General features: G+C 41.7%; 1 long non-coding RNA gene across 1 annotated transcript; it reads right to left on the bottom strand.

Moving 5' to 3' along the window:
- Positions 1-156: 156 nt before the first annotated feature.
- Positions 157-22601, bottom strand: LOC112585725. Its single transcript, XR_003110269.3, has 3 exons — positions 22239-22601; positions 3869-4029; positions 157-1410 (listed from the first exon to the last, which is right to left on the bottom strand). It is a non-coding gene; the product is annotated as an uncharacterized LOC112585725 (long non-coding RNA).
- Positions 22602-22905: the final 304 nt, after the last annotated feature.

Raw genomic sequence — 22905 nt, 5'->3', positions numbered from 1 at the left:
ATGATCTTAGGTATTTAAAGTCTTCTGAGCTCTTTAGCAGAACAGAGTGCTGAAGAATTCATTGTAGATGACCAAATCTATTACCAAAAATAGTTAATTATTGCCTGACAGAAGTTAATTTTGAAGTGTTATAATATACCAAAAGACAATAAAACATTTCTTAGAGTTATTTATTAGAACTTGAATGTTTTTAACAGATTTATTGATGTATATATAATTCACATACCTTAAAATATGTTTTGAGTATAAAATTAGTGATTTGGGATAAATTTATAGAGTTGAGCAAACATCACCAGAATCCAATTTTAGAACATTTCTATCAACCCAGTAAGATTTTCTCATGCCCATCCACGTCTCTGCAAGGTCATGACATCAGTTAGCTGAGGATGGGTGAATAGCTTGTATCACCTCTGGTCCCCCACCACCCTGCTCTGCACATGCTCAGAAGACAACCGGGGGTGTGGGGTAATTGTTCAAGCTGCTCTGTAGTGTCTCATTTCTAGGATCTCCCTATTCAATGCCTGGATTGTCACCCATAATATTGCTTTCCCAACCTGGACTGCAGCTTCAAGTCAACAAAGTGCTGGCTTTCCTTGTTCGCTTGCCACCGGGATCATTCCTTTAACACAACCAGGGCTGGGTTTTCTACTGAAACTCAGTTGCACTCCCTCCAGCACTAATGGCTTCCCAGGTGGCTCAGTGGTAAAGAATCCACCTCCCCGTGTAGGAGATGCGGATTCCATCCCTGGGTCAGGAAGATCCCCTGCAGGAAGGCATGGCAACCCACTCCAGTATTCTTGCCAGCAAAATCCCATGGACAGAGGGACCGGGTGGGCTACAGTCCATGGGTTCTCACAGAGTTGAACATGACTGAGCTAATGAGCACCAGGACTGAAGCTGCAGGCTTTTTCAGTATGTCCAGTCCTGCCAAAACCTCACTGAGCTGGCACAGGACTGGCTGGGAGCAGTCCCAGGCAAGAATGCCAAAAAACTCCACGATTCTTAATAAGATATAGAGGTTCTTTATGAAGAAAAAAAAAAAACAAAAAACACTTTCCAGATTGTTGTTTGCCTTTAGTCAATTTCCAGAGCCCTGAAATGGGTGCTGTTCTCATTTTATCATTCTTTTCTAGGGGGATAATTGCTGACTTGCTTACTTTTCCCTATCGGAAGTCTGGAACTTGGGTTTTAAGATGAGCAGTTTACTTCTATTTGGCTTCTTAGTGTTCCAGCAGCATTGATCCTTGGCTTGAGTGGACATTCTCCTATAAATAACAATGCCTTTGGAAGGGAGCCTGGACTCAACACCACTGTGCCAGCCAGACCTGCCACTCAGGAGGTGACTGAACACCACTCAGCATACACAGATTGTCTTGATTTTTCAGAAGCAACTTGATGTGCTAAATGAACCTGTTAGGAAAAGAAAACAGAAGTAAAAAAAAAATGTATTAACTACAGATAGAGTAATAAAACCTCCTTTTGCGGCTTGAAAGCTGAGAACTGAACTCTTCCCCAGTCTGGAAAGTCCAAAGATGAAGACCTTAGGACAAAAGACAACCCCATACAGGACTGTGCACATTTAGAATTCTGAGAGAAGACCGTAGGACTGAACGAAGTTATTGTTTCAGTTCAGTTCAGTTCAGTCACTCAGTCATGTCTGACTCTTTGCAACCCCATGGACTGCTGCACGTCAGGCCTCCCTGTCCATCACCAACTCCTGGAACTTACTCAAACTCATGTCCATTGAGTCAGTGATGCCATCCAACCATCTCATCCTCCGTCATCCCCTTCTCTTCCTGCCCTCAATCTTTCCCAGCATCAGGGTCTTTTCCAATGAGCCAGTTCTTCTCATCAGGTGGCCAAAGTATTGAAGTTTCAGCTTCAGCATTAGTCCTTCCAATGAATATTCAAGACTGATTTATTTTAGGATGGACTGGTTGGATCTCCTTGCTGTCCAAGGGACTCTCAAGAGTCTTCTCCAACACCACAGTTCAAAAGCATCAATTCTTCAGTGCTCAGCTTTCTTTATAGTTCAACTCTCACATCCATACATGACTACTGGAAAAACCAAAGCTTTGACTAGACAGACTTTTGTTGGCAAAGTAATGTCTCTGCTTTTTAATATGCTGTCTAGGTTGGTCATAGCTTTTCTTCCAAGGAGCAAGCGTCTTTTAATTTCATGGCTGCAGTCACCATCTGCACTGATTTTGGAGCCCAAGAAAATAAAGTCTCTCACTGTTTCCATTGTTTCTCCATCTGTTTGCCATGAAGTGATGGGACCAGATGCTATGATCTTTGTTTTCTGAATGTTGAGTTTTAAGCCAACTTTTTCACTCTCAACTTTCACGTTCATCAAGAGGCTCTTTAGTTTTTCTTTGGTTTGGTGACTGACATATTTTGTTCTATGCAGGGAAGCCCTATGTATATGTATACATATATATTAATATGTGTGTATATATATGCCATATTCTGGGTATGGGTCAAAATTATAATTATTCCAAAATGTGACGTCAGTTCTTGCTTAGGGCTACATGAAATACCACAGAATATTTTCAGTGATTCTTAATCTCTTAGAAACATAGGCCAATGCTATTTGGAGAGTTCAGCATTAAACACGCTAAGAGTCTTTACATTGATTTCCCACTTTCATGCCATGTAAACTAAAATCTATACCATATGGGTTTAAATGAAAAAACAAAGGTGAAGACAATCAAATCAAAACAAAATAAAACAAAGTACTCAGAAGGCAGTGTATGTAATGGATTCAAGTGTGGCCAATGAGCATAGCCTGGCTGCTTTCAAAGACTTGCTCTTGCCCAGGTAACCGCGTGAGCCTGGACAATCTGACTGACCTCCCAGCACCTACTCCTTCATCTAGAAAATAGGAGTCATTGTAGTACCTGTCCCATGGGGTTGTTTTCAGAAATAAAGGACATAATGCATGTAGCACACGTTGGACAGTGCCAGACACATTGTTGCTGCTTATAGAGGTTCAGGGCTTCCCTGGTGGCTTCCCTGGTGGCTCAGCTGGTGAAGAATTCACCCACAATGCGGGAGACCTGGGTTCAATCCCTGGGTTGGGAAGATCCCCTGGAGAAGGGAACAGCTACCCACTCCAGTATTCTGGCCTGAAGAATTCTATGGGCTGTATAGTCCATGGGGTTGCAAAGAGTTGGACACGACTGAGCGACTTTCACTTTCACTATAGAGGTTAGCTGTTCGTTATCTATTCTAATTCTTATCCTATTATTCACTGACCAGATAATTCAGTATTTCCTAACTGCTAGTGCCAGAGAACTCAAAGAGGCCACAAAAACCTACCACTGAATGCAGTTAATTCTTAAGACCAAAAGCTCACAGGACTCTTAATCAATAAAGAAACTTATATATTAACTTGTATTTTGGATGACAAAATAAAAAAAGGAAAGATTATGATTCAAATGCTTTGCTCTTTTTACTAAAAATGTTAAGAAGAATATAGTCTCTACTTTCAAAGATTTACGAGTCTGAGGAGGAGAATTTTCATGTTTTACCACTCCATACTAAGCCAGTGTGGGGACACAGTGCTAGGAGAATAAGCACTCGGAAAGAGCTTGCTACACTCTTTCATTCTGGTGTAAATTTGTAGACTTGGTAGATTAGTGACTGTCCCAGAATACACTCAGCATCACTAACAGCCCTAAAATAACTAGAAAATAATTCTTTCAACGAGAGTGCTTCATCGTGTCAACAGTGAGTCTTACCCTGAATACTTGTCCTCCTTCTAAGAGTCTGAAATTCTGGCAGCATATGCCTACACGACCAACTCCCAGTAAAAACCCTGATCACTGAGTCTTAATGGGCTCCCCTGGTAGACACCATTTCATACCTGTTGTCCCAATTTGCAGCTGGAGAAATTTTAATGCATTCAGTGACTCCAATGGAAATGAAGTCTTGGAAGCCCACACCTGGTTTCCTCTGGTCTCTGTCCCATGTACCTCTTCTCTTTGCCGATTTTGCTCTGCATCCTTTTATTATGATAAATCGTAGCTGTGAACACACACACAAAGAAAAGAGTTGTTTAAAACAGTATGCCAAATATATTTATGACACATAAAAAAGACATAATCACATCTTAAAACATTTTACTTATTATTAGAAACAGACTAACAATTCAATTTATAAATGACAGAAGAGAATAAGCAATTTATAAAAGAAATACAAATGACTGTATAATATGGGAAGTCCCTCAACCTCACTAATAATGGACATTATGTGAACTAGATACATTTATTCCCAACACACTGGCAAAGAGAAAAATGAATAATTGATAATATCTAGGACTAGGACTTCCCTGGTAACTTAGACAGTAAAAAATCTGCCTACAATGCAGGAGACCAGAGTTCAACCCCTGGGTCAGGAAGATCCCCTGGAGAAGGGAATGGCAACCCACTCCAGTAATCTTGCCTGGAGAATTCCAGGGACAGAGCCTGGCAGGCTATTTAGTTCATGGGATTGCAAAGGGTTGAACACAAGTGAATGACTAACACTTTCACTTTCAGTAGCAGTTTGGTGGCAGTGTGAACTGGTGCAGCCTATGGCAAGAATGCTTCAAGACCTTTCTTTCTCTAAGGTTCAAAGCCAGCTGGAAAAACTCCCATCAATGTTCCATAAGCTTTACTGGGCCTAATGTTGTTTTTTAATCCCTAAATCATGTCTGACTCTTTTGCAACCCCATGGACTGAGGCCCACCAGGCTCCTCTGTCCATGGGATTCCTCAGGCAAGAATACTGGACTGGGTTGCCATTTCTTTCTCCAGAGGATCATTCCGACCCAAGGGTCAAAACCCCATCTCTTGCTTTGACAGGTGGATTCTTTCCCACTGAACCGCTAAGGAAATTCATACAAGGGATTAGTACATGTGTATTGCTCTATAATTTTTTTTGTTTCACTTTTTAAATCCTGGAGACATTTCCATGTCTGGTATCCACAAGTTAAGAATATCCCTGATCCATTTTTCTAAAGAATAAACTCTTGACTGCAGCCAAGAAGGAAGTGGAAGTTATCTGCTCCCCCAAATACAATATGTTTGTTCCCCCCACCACCTCTCCCTGCCTTCTTGGGTACCACCATTTCCTGAGACTCTTTATGTTTTATTTTTCATTACTCTTTTCAAAAATTATTTTCATGATTTGGTCTCTTTAGGGATACTTTTGAGCTGTCATTTCAATGAGATTTAAGGAGGATAAGTGTGTAAACCATGTGGTCAGCCTGTTATATCAAAGCAAAGTTTCCATAATGTAATTTTAAGGGATGAAAGCAAGTTGCAGGAATATCTGTATATAAATAAATAATACATATATTTACATATAATACCATTTTCAACATTAATAAATACGTGCTCTGTATACTTAGAAATTGAGAAAGAACTTTCTATAGTACACGTTTCTCTATTTTTAAGTTTTTTGAATGGCAGAGATTATTTTCACAAGGAAAGATACTTTTTAAAAACTCTAAACTGTTTTTTAATTTTTTAAGAGAATACATGTTCACTGCAGAAGTTATTGAAGGTTCAAGAAGTGAAATGAATCATAAAACAAACAAACAAACAAACAACACCTTTCATATTCTCCTTTCACTTTGGCTATAACTATTTGGCAGATAAATATTTGGGCTTAAATTCCCTTTCTTCCTGCAAGCATGTACACACTTTTTCTCCCCAGTACAATCAGTTTTAACATGATGCTTTCTCTCAACAATATGTCATAAGCGTCTCTTCCAAATCGATAAAAGAAGTATCAACTAATCTAAAAGAATAGATTTAATATCCTCTGTCCACAGAGCAATAAAATTAGAGATCAATATGAAAAGACAGGGAGAAAATACACTTGGGATTTTAAAGACATCATTCTAATAATGTATGAATACAAGAAGAAATTGCAAGAAAAATTCAAAATATTGGTAAACAAAAGATAATCCAAACAACAAAAATCAAAGTGCAATGAATGTCATATTTGTATGGAAATGCGTAGTCATAAATCTTTTATTAATAAATAAGAAGTCTTTAGTCAATAAGATTGAAAAAAAATCTGATTTTTAAAATCTAGGTATGATACTGTGATTTATAGAAAGAAATATATATTTGATCTTCCTTCTAGTTTCTGGCACAGAGCTCCTAAAACCCTTGGAGTTTCACGAGTGTTGAGAGCTAGCAAGATGTCTTTTATTATGTTAATAAGGTGACTTTTGGAAAGTTCCTGCTTCACCTGAGGATGGGAGATTTCTCACCAGAGAATAACAACAAAAGGATTAAACAGTTGGAACTTTTAGTCCCACCCCTTGAGCTCCTGGAAGGGGCGGTGCCTAAAACTTGAATCAATTTTCAATGGCCAATGAGTTAATCAATCATAACTACTTAATGAAACCCTTGTAAAGACTCAAGGATGGATGGCCAAGCTGTCAAAGGCACTGTATTCTGATCACAGTCTCTTCTGGAGGCGTGGGTTCGAATCCCACTCCTGACAAGCCAGCTTTTGGGCTTCCCTCATAGCTCAGTTGGTAAATCATCTGCCTGCAATGCAGGCGACCCTAGTTCAATTCCTGGGTCAGGAAGATCTCCTGGAGAAAGAAATGGCAACCCACTCCAGTATTCTTGCCTGGAGAATCCCATGGACAGAGGAGCCTGGCAGGCTACAGTCCATGGGGTCACAAGAGTTGGACACAACTTAGTGACTAAACCACCAACCAAAGATTTAAAGGACAGGGTTCAGAGAGCTTCCACATCAGTGAGCACGTGGATATTGGGGGATGGTGGTATGCCAGGAGAGGGCAAGGATGCTCTGAGCCCTTTCCCATACCTTGCCCCATGCATCTCCTCCATCTGAGTTTTCCTGAGTTATAGCCTTTGATAATAAGTTGGTGATCTAGTAAGTAAAATGTCTGAGTTCTTTGAGCTGCTCTAGGAAATTAATCAAACCTAAGGAAGGTGTTGTTGAAACTCCCATCTATAGTCAGATGCACAAGCAGCATCTGAAGCAATGTGGGTGGAGAGGGCATTCTTATGAGACTGAATTCCTTAACCTGCAGAATCTGATGCTCTTTCCAAGTAGAGAGTATAAGAATCGTGTTGAATTGCTGAACACTCAGTTGGTGTTGGAGAGTTGTGTTCTGGTGTGGGAAACCCTCCTCCCAGATTCCCACACACTGGAATTAGGTACAGAATTGTTCCCAGATTTTAGTTACATTGATGTTTATTACATATATATTAATGGGGAGTGTTTTTTGGCTTTCTGGGTGTTTGGAATATCTCATATATTACTTTAAGAAAATAAATGAGTTAACTCAGGAAGCATTTGACTCAAAGTAAACTCAAAGAAAGGGGCTTTCCTGGTAGCTCAGCTGGTAAAGAATCCACCTGCAATGCAGGAGACCCTGGTTCCTGGGTCAGGAAAATCCCCTGGAGAAGGAAATGTCGACCCACTCCAGTATTCTTGCCTGGAGAATCTCATGGACAGAGGATACTGGTGGGCTACAGTCCATAAGGCAGCAAAGAGTCAGACGTGGCTGAGTGACTAAGTATAGCACAGCACAGCAAACTCAAAGAAAGCAGGAAAAAAGAAATAAATACAAAAGCAGAAATTAATGATGATCGGTAAAACTAAAAGCCAATCCTTCAAAGAGACAATAAATAAAGTCCTGACTACAGTGACCAAGAAAAGCGAGAGGGACTTCCCTGGTGGTCTAGTGGTTAAGACTCTGCACTTCCAATGCAGGAGACCCAGATTCTATCTCTGGTTGGGAAACTAAGATCCCACATGCTACAGCCAAAAAATAAAAATTTAAATATAAAAGAAAAAATAACTACTATAGGATTTTTATTTTTTTAAAAAAGCTACCAACTTATTTTGTCAGACAAAACTATCTTCTGGGTTTCCTGAGACAGAGCCTGAGACACAGGCTTGCATGTAAGTAGTTTATTTGGAACAAGATCCCAGGAAGCAGAAATGAGAGAGAGAAGGTTGAAACACAGAAGAAAAGCTAAAGTAAGGTTGCACCATTGACTTGGCTTGTGGGGAGGTATAGACTGAGGACGGATAGCTCAAGGATAAGTAGTATCTTTTCTGGAGTGATGAAAAATGTTCTAAAATGGATCGTGATGGTAGCTGCATGCATGCATGCTCAGTCACGTCTGACTTTTTGTGGCCCCGTGGACTGTGGCCGCCAGGCTCCTCTGTCCATGAGATTCTCCAGGCAAGGATACTGGAGTGGGTTGACAATTCCTTCTCCAGAGGATCTTCCCAACCCAGGGATCGATCTCCATCTCCTGAGTCTCCTGCATTGGCAGGCAGATTTTTTACCACTGAGCCACCAGGGATGATAGTTTCAGTTGACTTTTACAACTGAAATGGTAAACTGTATGTGAATTATGTCTGAATAAAGCTGTTACAAACACAAAAGGAAAAGAATTATTTGAATTATTTAAAAATAAGAAAATAAGACCAAAGTAAAATAGAAAAGAAGAAAAAGAAGAAGAATGCAAAGAAGGAGGTGCACAGAAAGTGGGAGAGAAAATGAAAAGGAAGAATAAAATTCTTTGAGGAACTTTCCTGGTTGTCCAGAGGTTTAACACTTCACCTTCCAATGGAGGGAGTGCAGGTTCAATCCCTGATCAGGGAGCTCTGATACACATGCCACATGGCACAGCCAGGAGAAAAAAAAATTCTTTGAATCAGTAAGAAAACACAAAATTGTTAATTGCCTGTATAAGAAAAGATGACTCTTCATACAAACACTAAAAGTTTCTGAATTCAGGGTTAACACACCAACAGCGAAACATTCTTTACTAGGCCTAGTAATGGCCCCCAGTGATATCAGGTCCTAATCCCTGGAATTTAATAAATGTCTTACTTGGAGAAGGATTTTTTGCATATGTGATTAAATTAAGGATCTTGGGGTGGGGATTTGATCCTGAACTATTCAGGTAGATCTTGAATACAATCACTTATATCACAGAAGGGAGGTTACACATACACACAGGAGAAGGCAATATGAAGACAAAGCGAAGGAGGATGTGAAGACTGACCCTGAAGATTAGAATGATGCAACCACAAATCAAGGAACACCAGCAACCACCAGAAACTGGAAGGCTCGAGGAACTGATCCTTTCATAGGGCCTCTGGAGGGAGATCAGCCCCGAGCACAGCTTCATCTCCACCCAGTGGTACCAATTGTGTGCTTCTGGCCTCCAGAACCATGAGAATAGATTCCTGTTGTCTTAAGCCGTCAAGCTTTTAGAAATTTGTTACAGCAGCCATGGGAAACTAATGCACAGTCCTATGGAACCCACCAGAAGAAACGAATTAAAAAGGTATAATGAGAAAAAATTCCTCCTCACGAATCAGCAAACACTTTGAGATACTTAGGAACAAATATCACATTATACAGCATTGACCATGGACTCCCAGATGTGTGCACTCAGGTCTGGTTTCTCTATCAGGGGAAAGTTTCTTTGAGATGGGAGATTGCATCTTTAGAAATGATGTGGCAAATGCAGGTGTTGAGATTTAGAAATAGACGTAGATCCTGTCCTCAAAGCAGATAGATAATAAGAGTAGAACTCAATAAATATCTCAATGGTACACCAGCAGAGTTCTGTGGGAGTTTGGAAGGGAAGAGGAAAGGCATAGGAGCAACTAGCCTTGAAAACAACCTTGAAAAATTAAGCAAGTTTCAGAAAGAACATAGTATCCGAGGTGGCTCTTCAAGGGACTTCCCTGGTCCTTCCAGTGCAGGCAGGACAGGTTTGATCCCTGGCTGGGGAACTAAGATCCTCCATGCCACAACTAAGCCCATACCCTCAACTAGAGAAGTCTGCATGCTGCAACGAAGACCCAACACAGCCAAAATAATTTTTTTAAAAATGAACTGGCTCTTCAAACTTCAGGCCAAGAAGAGGTAGAGGAAGGACCCTGCTGGTTGAGGGAACAGTGAATGCAAAGATAATGAAACATCAGGAAAGAACCTGACGTGTTTGGAAAAGGGTAAAAAGTTCACCTTGATTATTTACACCATAAGTACTAGTTCATATATATTGCATACTTCATAGGAAAAATGCTAGAGAAGACAGAAAAAGCCAGATCAGAAAAGAAAATGTGCCTTAAGCCAAACAAAAGGGTTCCTTTCCTTGGCGGAAAGGGAGATAGTCTTTGGCTGTGGAGTAGTTTTGATCTTTTCTAGGTCAACCTGGTGGCTAGTGGCAGTGGATTGGTATCAGGAGCCAGTTAGGAAGCCATGAAGCATCCAGGTAAGAGGTGATGAGAGTATGAGGAAAGCAGCAGGGGTGAGGGACAGGGCAATGGGGAGGGTCAGATTGAAGAGGTTTTAAGCACCAAGGACATGGAAACCAACATGACATGGCGGCAGGAGCAGCCCCCCAGAATGGCAGCCCCATGAGGACGGGGGAGTTTACATATTACTGTATCCTTGGCATTTAAACAAATTCCTGGCACATAGTAAGTGCTCGGAAAACAATCATCTAATGAATATATCACGTATGACTTCAAGTTTCTAGGTTGAAAGATAGATTCAATGGTGACAAGAATAAACAAAATGATAGGAGGTAGATGAGCAGAAGTGCAGTGGTTTATTTGAGTCTTTGTGATTTACATGTCTGTGAGTGGAGATAGTGGTGTTGGGCTTCACAGGTGGCGCTAGTGGTAAAGAACCTGCTTGCCAGTGCAGGAGACGTAAGAGACAAGGATTCATTCCCTGGATCAAGAATATCCCCTGGAGGAGGGCGTGGCAACCCACTCCAGTATTCTTGCCTGAGTAATCCCATGGATAGAGGAGCCTTGCAGGCTATAGTCCATAGGGTCTCAAAGAGTCGGACATGACTCAACTTCACACACACACACACACACACACACAGAGGAATGAGATATGGGTTTAGAGCTCAGGAAAGAGTTTGAAACCATTAGAAAAAGATTAAATTTCCCAGGAAAAAAGCATCAGAGCAAAAGGGATAAGATTAAGGATGGAACTTCCCCCTTCCTCAGTCAGCTCGGGCTGCAGAATACCCAAATTAACAAAATATCATAGATGAGTGGTTTAACAACACAAATTTATTTTCTCTCAATTCTGAAGGCTGGAAATCCAAGGTCAGGGTGCTAGTATGGTGAGGTTCTAGTGAGAGCTCTTTCTTGGTTTGCAGACAGCTCTCTTCTCCCTGTCTTCTCACACAGCATAGTAGTGTGTGGGGTGTGGGCAGGGGGGCTCTCTAGCATCTCTTCTTATAAACTCACCAATCTGGTGGCCCACAATCATGACCCCACCTAAACATAATTACCTCCCAAAGGCTCCATCTCCAATATCATCATACTGGAGGTTAAGTCTTCAAAATGTGAATTTGGGTGGGTGGCTGGGGGAAAAATTCAGTCTGTGGCAGGAACTGTGAATGCCCTTTGAGAGAGCTACTTCAGAAGAGTGGGAGGACCATAAGCAGATAGTAATGGTAGAAAGTGGAGGGGAATGACCTATTTTTTAGCTCTTTGTACCAGGAGTATAGTAAGACCTTTAAAAATATTCAGTAAATGAGTATGGTGGGGGGTGGGAGAAGTCTCTCTGAACCTGTCCTTTTCCTAATTTAAAATAGTTAACACCTTATCTTGAGTTTTTCCTGCATCCTTCCTCCAAATCCCTCTGGACTAACTTTTGCTGTAGATTTCACAGTTGTTCTGGCGAAAGCACCTAATAACCACACGCCAGTGCGGAGCACCAGCCCTGGTCCTGGGACCTGTTTTCACCTTGGGAAGACCAAGGCTGGGACATGTTGTGTGAAGGTCTACATCATCATGACCGTGACAGTAGACCTCAGGATCCAGAATTCTGTGGAAAAGCTATTGTAGGGGTTGTGCACTCATAAAAAGAAAAAATTAACAGCTGAGCAGGTAAAAGAATGAAGCCAGCTGTATGTGAGGCAAATGAGAGTGGGGGTGACTCTGCATTAAAAGAGGGAGTGTCCCCAGGTCTATGTGAGGTGATCTCTTCCCAGTTCCAGTCAACTATTACCATGAACGACTGTGGCCCAGATCTTCTGGGTATTTGTATTTTTCCAGGAGAGGCTGTATCTCAGATTATTATATAAAATTACCCAATTTTTAATCTTGACAACTAATTCAAATTAGTTGTGGGAGTTCAACAGAGCATACCTGCAGGTCCATGAGACACTCGAGTCATGTGAGACTCTCAAGCTGCCTGCAGTGTCCCTGCCTCAGATCTCACAAGAAATAAATTAAAGATTCATGAAGAAAAGTTGTACACCTACACTGTAAGTCACAGAGTTAGAAACATCATTAACCCCTAGGGCATGACTTGGGTTAACAATGAAAATAAAGTCTCATTAAATTCATGGAAGTGGAACCAAATTTGTGGAGGACTCTCCAAGATGTCAGGCATCCTTAACTGCTCAAGAAGGACAAGCAGGCTGTTGACAACACAGCCCTCCACATTTCTATCAGAACAGACCCTGCGAGGAACAGACCACGGGATGATGACCTCATGCAGATCCAGGCTCTTACTAGGGGCAGGCAGAGTGGCGATGAGGGGACAGTCAGGAGAAACAGGACAAGATTTTGTTTCCTTGATTTCTTGAGGCTTCAGTTTGCTCATTTATACAACAAAGGGGCTGAGCCCAAGACGGGCTTTCCTGTCCCTTCTACTCTGGGATTTGCATGGAGCAATGGGCTGACTTAATTTCTACTCTCTTGCTCTGACTTGGTGTTGTTTTCTGGCTGGCAGGGGCAGGCAACACCTCCTAGACTTGATGAAAAGCTGTCACCTTAGGCCTCAGCAGTCAGCACATTGAAGAGTGCCTTAGGGAAAAAAATAGCATCAGAAATTTATCTTTATAACCAGTAAGTGAAGTTTGGCCAAGGAAAAAGAGGAGACTAGGGGGAAGAACCTAAATCAAATTCCTTATGATTATACAGTGGAAGTGAGAAATAGATTTAAGGGACTAGATCTGATAGACAGAGTGCCTGATGAACTATGGACGGAGGTTCGTGACATTGTACAGGAGACAGTAATCAAGACCATCCCCAAGAAAAAGAAATGCAAAAAGGCAAAATGGCTGTCTGAGGAGGCCTTACAAATAGCTGTGAAAAGAAGAGAAGCAAAAGGCAAAGGAGAAAAGGAAAGATATAAGCATCTGAATGCAGAGTTCCAAAGAATAGCGAGGAGAGATAAGAAAGTCTTCCTCGACGATCAATGTAAAGAAATGGAGAAGAACAATAGAATGGGAAAGACGAGATCTCTTCAAGAAAATTAGAGACACCAAGGGAACATTACATGCAAAGATGGGCTCAATAAGGACAGAAATGGTATGGACCTAACAGAAGCAGAAGATATTAAGAAGAGGTGGCAAGAATACACAGAAGAACTGTACAAAAAAGATCTTCATGACCCAGATAATCATGATGGTGTGATCACTCACCTAGAGCCAGACATCCTGGAATGTGAAGTCAAGCGGGCCTTAGGAAGCATCACTACAAACAAAGCTAGTGCAGGTGATGGAATTCCAGTTGAGTTATTTCAAATCCTGAAAGATGATGCTGTGAAAGTGCTGCACTCAATATGCCAGCATATTTGGAAAACTCAGCAGTGGCCACAGGACTGGAAAAGGTCAGTGTTTATTCCAATCCCAAAGAAAGGCAATGCCAAAGAATGCACAAACTACCACACAATTTCACTCATCTCATATGCTAGTAAAGTAATGCTCAAAATTCTCCAAGCCAGGCTTCAGCAATACGTGAACCGTGAACTTCCAGATGTTCAAGCTGGTTTTAGAAAAGGCAGAGGAACCAGGGATCAAATTGCCAACATCCGCTGCATCATTGAAAAAGCAAGAGAGTTCCAGAAAAACATCTATTTCTGCTTTATTGACTATGCCAAACCCTTTGACTGTGTGGATCACAATAAACTGTGGAAAATTCTGAAAGAGATGGGAATACCAGACCACCTGATCTGCCTCTTGAGAAACCTGTATGCAGGTCAGGAAGCAACAGTTCGAACTGGACATGGAACAACAGACTGGTTCCAAATAGGAAAAGGAATACATCAAGGCTGTATATTGTCACCCTGCTTATTTAACTTATATGCAGAGTACATCATGAGAAACGCTAGGCTGGAAGAAGCACAAGCTGGAATCAAGATTCCTGGGAGAAATATCAATAACCTCAGATATGCAGATGACACCACCCTTATGGCAGAAAGTGAAGAGGAACTAAAGAGCCTCTTGATGAAAGTGAAAGAGGAGAGTGAAAAAGTTGGCTTAAAACTCAACATTCAGAAAACGAAGATCATGGCATCCGGTCCCATCACTTCATGGGAAATAGATGGGAAAACAGTGGAAACAGTGTCAGACTTTATTTTTTGGGCTCCAAAATCAGTGCAGATGGTGATTGCAGCCATGAAATTAAAAAACGCTTACTCCTTGGAAGGCAAGTTATGACCAACCTAGATAGCATATTGAAAAGCAGAGACATTACTTTGCCAACAAAGGTCCATCTGGTCAAGGCTATGGTTTTTCCAGTGGTCATGTATGGATGTGAGAGTTGGACTGTGAAGAAAGCTGAGAGCTGAAGAACTGATGCTTTTGAACTGTGGTGTTGGAGAAGACTCTTGAGAGTCTCTTGGATTGCAAGGAGATCCAACCAGTTCATCCTAAAGGAGATCAGCCCTGGGTGTTCATTGGAAGGACTGATGCTAAAATTGAAACTCCAATACTTTGGCCACCTCATGCAAAGAGCTGACTCATTGGAAAAGACCCTGATGCTGGGAAGGACTGGGGGTAGGAGGAGAAGGGGACGACAGAGGATGAGATGGCTGGATGGCATCACCAACTTGATGGACATGAGTTTGAGTAAACTCTGGGAGTTGGCAATGAACAGGGAGGCCTGATGTGCTGTAATTCATGGGGTCGCAAAGAGTCATACACGACTGAGAAACTGAACTGAACTGAGGGGGAATAAGCTGGTTTTTTTGTTTTTCCACTCAGCATCATCTCCGTTATTAGAAGGAGAGAGCAAGACAAGAAAGAATCTTGCTCTGAAACAGTCAATTACACTGATTTATTCATTTGGTCATTTTGTCAACGAATGCTTATTGAGTTCTCCAGTCTCCAGCACCTGTGGGAGGCCAAGGGGCACCATGGTGAAGGACAGGCATTCACTCAGGACAGAACAGACCTCAAACAAGTAAGCATAATAAGCCAAATTTAGATGGGAAAGATTATACTTTTTAATTTATTTTTTTCATTAATTAATTTATTTGACCATGTTGGGTCTTAGTTTCAGCACCTGAGATCTCCATTGCATCACACAGGATCTTTCCTGCAGGATGTGACTCTCTGGTTGCAGAGCATGAGTTCAGTAGTTGCAGGCTCAGTACTTGGGGCACCTGGGCTTAGTTGCCCCATGACATGTAGGATCATACTTAGTTCCCTGACCTGGGATGGAACCTGTGTCCCCTGTATTGAAAGGCAGATTCTTAACCACTGGACCACCAGGGAAGTCTCTTTTATTTTTATTTTTAATGAACTATGACAGAAAGGCACCATATGTTGTGATAATGAATATCTGTAAGAGGTATGTGGAGGCCCCTCTAAAAATTATATTTAGGCTGGAAAGTGGACGAGAAGTAGGTGACTGGAACCACTCAGGGAAGGGTGTTCTAGGAAGAGGAAATAGAAGTCAAAATAATTAGTCAGGAAGAATCTGGCAAGTCCTAGAAGCCTTCAGAGGGCCAGCTGGCCAGGGCCTGCAAACAGGAGGGTGAGTAAACTACATCTGAGATTCCTGGAGACAGGCTGGGACTCCGATAGCCATGATGAGGAACTTAGATCTTGTTCCAAGGGCAATGAGAAGCTGTGTTTTAAGGGATATAAGGAGGGTCTGTCCTTCTCCATCAGAGGGCAGACAGAATGAAAATCACAATCACAGTAAACTAACCAAACTCAACAGATGGAACACAGCCTTGTATAGCTCAATGAAACTATGAGCCATGCTGGGTAGGGCCACCCAAGACAGTCATGTCATGGCAGAAATAAAACGTGGTCCACTTCAGTATTCTTGCCTTGAGAGTATTCTTGCCATGAACAGTATGAAAAGGCAAAAAGATAGGACACTGAAAGATGAACTCACCAGGTCAGTAGGTGCCCAATATGCTACCTGAGAAGAATGGAGAAATAACTCCAGAAAGGATGAAGAGATGGAGCCAAAGCAAAAACAACACCCAGCTGTGGATATGATTGGTGATGGAAGTAAAGTCCGATGCTGTAAAGAGCAATATTGCATAGGAACCTCGAATGTTAGGTCCATGAATCAAGGCAAATTGGAAGTGGTCAAACAGGAGACCGCAAGAGTGAACATCAGCATTTTAGGAATCAGTGAAGTAAAATGGACGGGAATAGGTGAATTTAACTCTGATGACCATTATATCTACTACTGTAGGCAAGAATTCCTTAGAAGAACTGGAGTAGCCCTCATAGTCCACAAGAGTCTGAAATGTAGTACTTGGATGCAATCTCAAAAATGACAAAATGATTTCTGTTCATTTCCAAGGCAAACCATTCAATATCACAGTAATTCAAGTCTATGCCCCTACAAGTAATACTGAAGAAGCTGAAGTTAAATGGTTCTATGAAGACCTACAAGACCTTCCAGAATTAACACCCAAAGAAAAATGTCCTCTTCATTATAGGGGACTGGAATGCAAAAGTAGGAAGTCAAGAGCTACCTGGAATAACAGGAAAATTTGGCCTTGGAGTACAGAATGAAAGGCTAACAGAGTTTTGCCAAGAGAACACACTGGTCATAGCAAACATCCTCTTCCAACAACACAAGAGAAGACTCTACACATGGACATCACCAGATGGTCAATACTGAAATTAGAATGATTATATTCTTCATAGCCAAAGGTGGAGAAGCTCTGTACAGTCAGCAAAAGCAAGACCAGGAGCTGACTTTGGCTCAGATCATGAACTCCGTATTGTCAAATTCAGACTTAAATTGAAGAAAGTGGGGAAAACCAGTAGACCATTCAGGTATGACCTAAATCAAATCCTTTACAATTATACAGTGGAAGTGACAAATAGATTCAAGGGATCAGATTTGACAGACAGGGTGCCTGAAGAACTATGGACGGAAGTTCGTGACATTGTACAGGAGGCAGTGATCAAGACCATCCCCAAGAAAAAGAAATGCAAAAAGGCAAAATGGTTGTCTGAGGAGGCCTTACAAATAGTTGAGAAAGGAAGAGAAGCTAAAGGCAAAGGAGAAAAGGAAAGATGAATTTGAATGCAGGGTTCCAAGGAACAGCAAGGAGAGATGAGAAAGCATTCCTCAGTGATCAAAGCAAAGAAACAGGGGAAAGCAATAGAATGGGAAAGACTAGAGATCTCTTCAAGAAAATTAGAGATACCAAGGGAACATTTCATGCAAAGATGGACACAATAAAGGACAGAAATGGTATGGATCTAACATAAGCAGAAGATATTAAGGAGAGGTGGCAAGAATACACAGAAGAACCATACAAAAAAGATCTTCATGACCCAGATAACCACAATGCTGTGATCACTCACCTAGAGCCAGACATCTTGGAATTCAAGGTCAAATGGGCCTTACGAAACATCACTATGAACAAAGCTAGAGGATGTGATAAAATTCCAGTTGAGCTATTTCAAATCCTAAAAGATGATGCTGTGAAAGTGCTGCACTCAATATGCCAGCAAATTTGGAAAACTCAGCAGTGGCCACAGGACTGGAAAAGGTCAGTTTTCATTCAATCCCAAAGAAAGGCAATGCCAAACAATGCTCAAACTACTGCACAATTGCACTCATCTCACACACTAGAAAAGTAATGTTCAGAATTCTCCAAGCCAGGCTTCAACTGTATGTGAACTGTGAACTTACAGATGTTCAAGCTGGATTTAGAAAAGGCAAAGGAACCAGAGATCAAACTGCCAACATCCATTGGATCATCGAAAAAGTAAGAGAGTTCCAGAAAAACATCTACTTTTGCTTTATTGACTATGCCAAAGCCTTTGACTGTGTGGATCACAACAAACTGTGGAAAATTCTGAAAGAGATGGGAATACCAGACCACCTGATCTGCTTTCTGAGAAATCTGTATGCAGGTCAAGAAGAAACAGTTAGAACTGGACATGGAACAACAGACTGGTTCCAAATAGGGAAAGGAGTACATCAAGGCTGTATACTGCTACCCTGCTTATTTAACTTATACTCAGAGTACATCATGTGAAATGCCAGGCTGGAGGAAGCACAAGCTGGAATCAGGATTGTTGGGAGAATTATCAATAACCTCAGATATGCAGATGACACCACCATTATGGCAGAAAGCAAAGAAGAACTAAAGAGCTTCTTGATGAAAGTGAAAGACGAGAGTGAAAAAGTTAGCTTAAAGTTCAAGTGTTGAACTTATCATGGCATCTGGTCCCATCACTTCATGGCAAATAGATGGGGTAACAATGGAAACCGTGAAAGACTTTATTTTCTTGCGCTTCAAAATCACTGCAGATGGTGACTGCAGCCATGAAATTAAAAGATGCTTGCTCCTTGGAAGAAAAGCTATGACGAACTTAGACAGCATATTAAAAAGCAGAGACATTACTAGACAACAAAGGTCTGTCTAGTCAAAACTTTGGTGTTTCCAGTAGCCATGTATGGAGGTGAGAGTTGGACTATAAAGAAAGCTGAGCTCTGATGAATTGATGTTTTTGAACTGTAGTGTTGGAGAAGACTCTTGAGAGTCCCTTGGACTGCAAGGAGATCCAACCAGTCCATCCTAAAGGAAATCAGTCCTGACTGTTCATTGGAAGGACTGATGCTAAAGCTCCAATACTTTGGCCACCTGATTGGAAGAGCTGACTCATTGGAAAAGACCCTGATGCTGGGAAGGACTGGGGGTAGGAGGAGAAGGGGACGACAGAGGATGAGATGGCTGGATGGCATCACTGATGCGATGGACATGAGTTTGAGCAAGCTCCAGGAGTTGGTCATGAATAGGGAAGGTTGGCATGCTGCAGTCCATGGGGTCATGAAGAGTTGGACATGACTGAGAAACTGAGAAATGCTGAGGCTGGAAGAAGCACAAGCTGGAATCAAGATTGCTGGGAGAAATATCAATAACCTCAGATATGCAGATGACACCACCCTTATGGCAGAAAGTGAAGAGGAACTAAAAAGCCTCTTGATGAAAGTGAAAGAGGAGAGTGAAAAAGTTGGCTTAAAACTCAATATTCAAAAGACGAAGATCATGGCATCCGGTCCCATCACTTCATGGGAAATAGATGGGGACAAAGTGGAAACAGTGTCAGACTTCATTTTGGGGGGCTCCAAAATCCCTGCAGATGGTGATTGCAGCCATGAAATTAAAAGACGCTTACTCCTTGGAAAGAAAGTAATGACCAACCTAGATAGCATATTGAAAAGCAGAGACATTACTTTGCCAACAAAGGTCCATCTAGTCAAGACTATGGTTTTTCCAGTAGTCATGTATGGATGTGAGAGTTGGACTGTGAAGAAAGCTGAGCGCCGAAGAATTGATGCTTTTGAACTGTGGTGTTGGAGAAGACTCTTGAGAGTCCCTTGGACTGCAAGGAGATCCAACCAGTCCATTCTGAAGGAGATCAGTCCTGGGTGTTCTTTAGAAGGAATGATGCTAAAGCTGAAACTCCAATACTTTGGCCACCTCATGTGAAAAGTTGACTCATTGGAAAAGACTCTGATGCTGGGAGAGATTGGGGGCAGGAGGAGAAGGGGATGACAGAGGATGAGTTGCCTGGATGACATCACCGACTCAATAGATGAGGGTTTGGGTGAATTCTGGGAGTTGGTGGTGGACAGGGAGGCCTGGCATGCTGCAATTCATGGGATCGCAAAGAATTGGACACGCCTGAGTGACTGAACTGAACTGAACTAAACTGAGCATCTGAACTGAACTGAAGGAGGGGTTTGACATCTGATTTTTCCCCAAAGATCCCTCTCGATACCACACAGAGACTAGATTGCAAGAGGGCAGGAACCTCATGACAAAGCAAATACAGTCATTCACGCCAGAGATGATGGCTGTGGGGAACAATGAATAGACTTGGGATGCATCTTAGAGGCAGAACAGAAAGAACTGTTGATGGGTTGGATGGAGATGGTGCAGGAAAGGAGGAATCAAGGATGACTAACAGATATTTGACCCAAGGCACAGAAATCTGTAGGTACCATTTACCATGGTGAGGAAGGCTAGACAAAAAGTGGGTTCAAAGAAGAAAAAATGGTTACATTAGTAGGTAAACGACTGGCCTGGGAAACATTGTCCTGGAAGATCCCCCAATATCCTGCATCACAGTGCTGATGAAGCCACCATCCTGCCTGAAACATTAGCCACTGATCAATGCCATTGAGACACATTACAAAGTAGCTTGGAGTCTAAAATTCTTTATGGTTTGGGCCCCACTTTATTTCCCAGCTTCATTTCCTCCCACTTCCTATGCATATTCTACCCTCCTTTCATCATTATTATTGTTACTTTTTACCATTCCCCATAATTTGCAGTTGCTTGAATATGCCTTTCTCTCCTTACACCTTTTAGCCTTTGAACATATTGTTTAGTTTCCCTAGATCAGGCTTCCTTCTTCATTCACTTACTGAATTCAACTCAGCTCAAAAATGACACCTCTTCCTAGAAGCCCTTCTTAATTGCTCCAGGCTGACTTGTGTATTTTCTAACCGGACAACATAGTGTTAATTTAGAACACAGAACAGAGAGTCAGAAGGCCTGGGTTCAAATCCTGACTATAGCACCCAGTTGTTGGGAGTTCCTCAAGGTAGGGACTATACCTGCATCAACTTTATAGCCCCTAAGCACCTGGGACAATGCTCGGCATGGGGTATGGAGTTGCCTGGTGAAGATTTTGTGAAGAAATGTAAAAGATCTCTCTGCTCATGCTAGGCTTCATATCCTCAAACCAAGTTCTCAAATCTTCCTTCAAAACTTAAGAGGATACACTCTAGAAACACCTATGTCTGCACTGCTAGAGGCCCCAGATGAGAAGTAATTGCATACATTCTCCTCCAGGGCTTTCTCTGCATCTCGAATTTTTTTTCTCATCCCACAGCTCTCCAAGCTGACTTTTGTAGTCAGTCCGTACCCCAACCACCCACACGCTAACCCTCACAGAGAGTGGAAGAGATCAAGCTGCGGTCTGCAAGATTTCAAGATACACTTCAAGGATGATTTAAATTTCCCAGAACCAAATTTGTGAAAATTCAGTGAGTTATACTCTGAATGATAGGCACATTTTCTATGTGCATTGTATATTTCTATAAAATACAATTTTATAAAAGGACCCAGTTACCAAATTGAGGGGCATCCTGATACCTGAGTGGTCAGGAATCTGCCTTCAATGCAGGAGATGCAGGCTTAATCCCTGGGTCAGGAAGTTCCTCTGGAGAAGGAAATGGCAACCCACTCCAGTAATCTTGCCTGGAGAATCCCATGGACAGAGGAGTCTAGTGGTCTGTAGTACATGGCATCACGTAAGAGTTGGACATGACTTAGCGACTAAACAACAGGCCAAATTGAAGAGGTTCTTATTGGCAAAAAACAAAAAAGATCAAAATCTGAACATCAGTAAGTATAATAAACCACAGTGGATTTAATACCAAAAAAATAATAAATTTCCCAGAACCTATTAACCAAAAATTGCTATTGAATGCCTACTATGTGCCCACTACCAAGCTAAATGCTTCGTGGATAAAAGTTTTGTACTGTGAAGTGTGAAACATGTACAAATGTTGGAGTCATTTAAAAAATAATAAAAAGTGACAAATAGAAGTTTAGGAACAGAGTCTAGAAAAGCATGGTAAAGTGAGAGACCCTGAAGCTTAAACTTAGTTAGTTTCACATATATCTCCCTCCAGCTCAAGAATTCTTAACCTATTTTGTGTCATTTGATAGCCTGGTAAAAGTATAGATCGCTTTAAGGTTTTTAAATGCATAAAATAAAATACACAGCATTACAAAAGAAACTATATTGAGAAACATTTGGGAAATACATTCGTGAAACAAATTTGTGATATAGTTACATTTTTCTTTATGAAGGCATTAAATATCAAGATCTTGTAACAAGCTGAAGAACTAGTGCTTTCCCTCCTATAGAAGAATTTGCCTACTGTGATCTCAACATCTACCTTGTCTCAGTAGCCAGCACCCTCTTAAACGCCTCACTCACGGGTGACCTGAGCACCTTCCAGTGTCGGCAGCTGTTCCAGCCAGCGCTGGGTCGTCGGGCTCTGTCTTCAGTAAACAGAAGCAGTGGTGTCAGCTTGAACGTTGGAGCCATAATCACAAGCACCCCACATGTGCGTTCTCCAGATTTCTTCCTTATTCAATCATCCCAAAGCTCTCATGTTAATCTGGAGATTTGCGCACGCTGGGAGGCAAAGGAGAGAGAAAACCAACAAGATTCACAGTCTGCAAATCTGAGATCACCTAGTTATGTGGTCTTAGCAACCACTCTGAATCAAATCTCCAAAACTGGCAGAAGGAAGGGTTCTGCCCTGCAGGGGTGTCCTGCGAATGGAAAGGTATGTTGAAATCATTTCCATAACTAAACATTTCTGTGAAGAAGTTACATAATTTGACTTCCTTAGAAAGGAAGAGAGAATATATTGAGAGATGCATCTAGCCATCCCTGGGAAAGGACAGGGAAGCTCGGCGTGCTACAGCCCATGGAGTCACCAAGAGTCAGACACGACTGAGCAACTGAACAACAACTAGCCGTCTCTGGGCTTCCCAGGTGACTCAGAGGGTAAAGAATCCATTTGCAATGCAAAAGATGTAAAACATGTGGGTTCA

This window comes from Bubalus bubalis, chromosome 1 (genome assembly GCF_019923935.1).
Source record: "Bubalus bubalis isolate 160015118507 breed Murrah chromosome 1, NDDB_SH_1, whole genome shotgun sequence".
NCBI classification, from domain to species: Eukaryota; Metazoa; Chordata; class Mammalia; order Artiodactyla; family Bovidae; genus Bubalus; species Bubalus bubalis.
Note: the sequence above shows the minus strand (reverse complement) of the source record. Positions and strands in the feature narration are given on the sequence as shown.